Genomic DNA, 4,859 nt, shown 5'->3' with positions numbered 1-4,859 from the left:
TTTCCTTCTTTCTACTACTTTGGCTTTCTTTCACACTTTTCTTTTTTCCAGCTTGTTAAAGACTGTTCTATATCTTTCTACTTTTCTAACATAAACATTTAAAGCCATAAATTCTGTTCTAGTCACTGATTTTGTTCATCCTCCAGTGCTCATATGTTGCATTTTCACTGCTAAAAAATTAAAACTTTTTTTTGCGGTACTGGGAATTGAACTCAAGACCATGCGCTTGCCAGGCAGGCATGGCAAAAATTAGAACATTTTATGATTTATTTTACCTTATGATTTCTTCTTTAATCCATGAGTTATTTTAATTGTCAACTACTTGGAAGTTTTCTAAATGTTTTTCGTATAACTCAGTCCACCTGTAGTTAGATATTTCGTTGTTCTAATCCTAAACTTACTGACCCTGGACCCAGCACATGGTTTCTCTTGATGAATGCTCCACGTGGACTTTTAAATAGCATGTAGTCTGTAATCGCTGGAAGTAGCATCCTACAAAATCCATCAAATAAAACAAATTTTTCATTTTCCAAGTTATTCAAAAATATCCTTCATGATATTTGTCTCCTTGTATTGTCAATTACTGAGAGTACAGTTTTAGAAAACCTTAAATATTATTGTGAATTTATCTATTACTCTTTTTGCTCTTTCAGTTTTGTTTCCTCTGTCTTGAAATTCATATTAATGATTGTATATGTTTTCCTGATAATTTGACAATCTTATTATTATAAAACAGACCTCATGGGAAGTTTCTTCTCCAGAATGGTGGATAAAGGATCTCCTAAAATTTACTCCTCCTAAAATCAACTAGAATACTGACAAACTATGTTAAAATCAGCCTTTTCAGACCTTTGGAAATGAACCAAAGACTCAAAACTATCCAAGGAACATTTATTCAAGGAAAAAAATTGTCTGAATCTCAATGAAAACAGCAAGGTTTGGGGTGTTTTCATTTGCCCTATTCCCAACCTCATGTATTCAAGTCTATCAGCCTTGAGAACCAGTAAACACCCGCAATGGTAGATGTGAAAGACAGCTTAACAGACAGTAGGGAAGAAGGGTTGTGAGCCTCTAGAAAGCCTCATTTGAGTGGCACCATTGCTATTGACCTGTCTTACAGTTCTCTGAGAAGTCCTGCTCACAGAGCTTACCTTTGACCCTATTCAGGGATTATTCAGTGAATAAAATCCTGTCCCCAGAGCATTTGTTGAAAAAAAAAAAAAAGATTGCCATTGTTTAACATCCAGGCTGTCTGAAATAGGAACAATAGTTGGGGCAAACAAAAGGCTAGCCAAAAACTTTCAAAATAAACTCTGAGATGTCTGTAAGTGGCTTTGAAAAGCTCTGCCCTGCTTCTGGGAATGTGCAAGCCACATGTTCGGGCAGGGAGAGCCGTGTGCTGGACAGACCTGTGGAGGACTTCCCTTCTCCCCTTGGCTGACCTTGGGGTCCTCTGCACCAGACAGTGAGGGTTCAGGGAGACCAATGGTGCTCGGCTCTGAGCACTTGAACACTTCACTGATTCACGACATTTAAGGAAACTTTCGTGCCCCCTTCAGCTGACCCAGATAAGGGAATAGGGTTGCAGCCTGCTCACTTGGAGTAGAGACTATAGAAAAGCCACTAAACAAACCAACCAAGTAACACAGCAAACCAGGAGACAGAGTGTAATCGTGTCATACTAATTCCAACCAGTGACATTTGGTGGGACTGAGTAAGTTCATAGTGTTGTACAACTATGACCACAGTCCACCATCCATTCACCATCCCAAACTTTGTCATCTTTCCAAACTCAAATGATATTGTTTTAAGTTAGCATATTGATTTTAAACTCCAAATGCTCACTAAAAAAGTAACAAAAATATAGTAAAATAAAATTCACAAAGAATGAAATGGCATAATAGAAAAATATTTAACACAAAAGAAGGTAATAATGGAGGTATATAGGAATAAATAAGGCAGAGGTCTGAAATACAAATGGAAAAAAGGGCACATAAATCTTGTAACCACATAAATATAAATAATTTAACCATTTCATTAATAGGTAGAGAATGACAAATAGATTTTTAAAAGCCAATAAGCCAACTAGACCCTGACTAAGGAGACATGCTTTACATTCAAAGATCAAAAAGAATTTGAAATAAAATTATAGGAAAATTTATATCATACAAACTAACCACAAGAGAGCCACAGTGGCTACACTAATAACAGACAAGGTAGGTTTTAAGACAAAAATTGTTACTAGTGACTAAGAAGAACATTTATATAGTTTATATTTATATTTAGAAAGGTGTCAACTCATGAAGACATATAAATTATAAACTTATGTGCACCTAATAACAGAACCCCAAATACATGGAGCAAGACCTAAAGGAACTGAAAGAATAAATAAATAATACAACAGCAAAAGTTAGAGGCACTGACAGCTCACTCTAAATAATGGATAGAACAATAGATCAACAGAGAAACAGAAGAATCAAACACACTGCAGGCCAACTCCACCCAACCTCATCCATAGGCAGCTTCACCCACGCCAAATGCCACGGGACATTCTCCAGGAGAGCACAGGTCAGCAATTAAAACCTTCGGTAATTGCTAAGGGGTGAAATCACACCAAGTACATTCTGCAATCACAGTGAAATGAAACTACAACAAAAGGACATTTACGGGAGTTCACAAAAATGTAGTAATGGCCCTGGCCTATTTAGCCAATAGATCAAAGAAGGAATTGCAGGGAAACTGGAAAATATGCTGAGATGAACAAGACTAGAAGCACAACATATCAAAGTTAAGCGGACGGAGCTGAGGCCCACATTAGAAACCTCAAGTCAATAACCTAACTTCCACCTTAAAAATTAGGAAAGACAAATAAATGAAACCCAAAATGCAGAAGAGAGGGAATATTGTCAATTAGAATAGAGATACATGAAACAGATTAACAACTCATTAGAGAAAGTCAGTTAAATCAAAAGCTGATTCTTCAAAAGATCAGTACAATTGAGAAAACTTTAGTTACACTGACAAAGCTAAAAGAGGGAAGACTCAAATGATTACTATTAGGAATGAAAAACTATGACTAATAACCTTACAAAAAAGATTATCAAAGAATAATGTGATGATTTTATGCCAAAAAATTAGATAATTTTGGTGACATAGTAAAATCCCAGGAGGACATGCACTATGGAAAATGACTCATGAAGAAATAGAAAATTTAAATAGCTCTTTAATGCATAAAGAGACAGAATTAGTGATTAATCAACTTCTCCCAAAGAAAAGCCAAGAACTAAATGTCTTTAGTGGGGAATTTTACCAAACATCTGCAGGAGAATTAAGAACGGTCCTTCACAAACCTTTCCAAAATGAGGAGCACAGATTTTCTAGCTCCTTCTATGAGGCTAATATAATGAGGCTAGAAGCAGACAAAGATATCAAAAGAAAATAAAACTATGGGCTAAGATATCGTATGAATATAGTCACAAAAATCCTTAACAAATACTGGCTAACTAAATCCAGCAACATACAGAAAAAATTACACACTTCCTCTTTCTGGAAAACAGAATCAGGCTCCTGTAAGAGTTGTACTTGAGGGCAAATAAAAATAGCTAACATATTTGTTAAGCATCCACTGTGTACCAGACATATTCATAAATATATTTCATTCTTAAAAGCATCTAGGGAGGCAGATGCTATTACAACGCCCCAACCAACATGGTCAAATGACTTCCTCCTTTAGCTTGCTGATAGGATGATTGACTCCTTTAATGTTAAACATTCCTGGGTCTATCCCACTTGGCCATGGCTTGGGACCCTTTTTACTTTTTACATGCTTTGGTAGTTCATAGTCTTTGAAGAATTTGTTCATCCCTTGTACGTTGAGGTATTTATGAGTGTAAAAGCACTAGTAACCTTGTTGTCTTTTCAGTGACTAGGAGTGCAGGGATGATCTCAATGTTTTTTCTGATATTAATGATTCATGTCCTCTCTGTATTTTTGTCAGTAGTTGTGGGACCTCTTTACTTTATTGATTGAAGAAGGAACCTTTTGCTTCTTTGATGTCCTCTTTTGTGTTTGCCCTTATTTTCACTGATTCCTTCTCCTTGCTTTGGATATACTTTGCTCTTCTTTTTCTTATTTCTTGAGCTGGAAACCCAGGGTGAGATACCCCTTATTGCTAATGGAGGCACATGGTGTTACAAATTCTTCTTCTTGCTCTGGCTGCGTGTCATATACTTCACTCTGTTGTGTTCTCATTCTTCTTCACTTGCTTGTCTTTTTAATTTCATTGGAGACTTCCTCTTTGAGCCATGTGGCCATTGGGAATGTGTTGTTTAATATCCACATTTAGAGATTTTCCTGTTATCTTTCTGTTACTTATTTCTAGTTGGTTGCCATTGTCACAGGATAACTCACTCTCAGTATGGCTTTCTTTCTTTTAAATTTCTTGGGATTTATTCTGTGGCTCCAGGATGTGTTGGTGATTGTTTCAGTGATCGCTACCATGGAGTGGGGGCTCTGAGTCACCCTGGAGCCCATCCGTGGGCAGCTCAGCTCTTCTCTGTGTGATGGATTTTCTGTAGATGGGGATGGGGATGTCAAAGCACGCAGCTACTTTAGCCCCATCAGGGATGGTTTCATGTGTTTTAAGTCTTTTTCTTCAGAACATGCACACTTAGATTTATCCAGTCTTTTGAGTGAACAAATCATTTATCATTACATGATGTCCCTCTTTGTCCTCCAGTATTTTTTCTTTTTCTTCTAAGAGTATTTTGCCAAATTTTAATGTAGTCTCTTCTCTTTGCAAAATAGTGTTTATATGTTACATTTCTTTTATTCCTTTTTTCAGCCTACCTATGGTACCG

Source organism: Heterocephalus glaber, unplaced genomic scaffold, assembly GCF_053883595.1.
Source record: "Heterocephalus glaber isolate CG9 unplaced genomic scaffold, H.glaber_assembly_v1.0 deba00001755, whole genome shotgun sequence".
Classification (NCBI taxonomy): Eukaryota; Metazoa; Chordata; class Mammalia; order Rodentia; family Bathyergidae; genus Heterocephalus; species Heterocephalus glaber.
The sequence above is the reverse complement of the archived record's forward strand: the minus strand, read 5'-3'. Positions refer to the sequence as shown.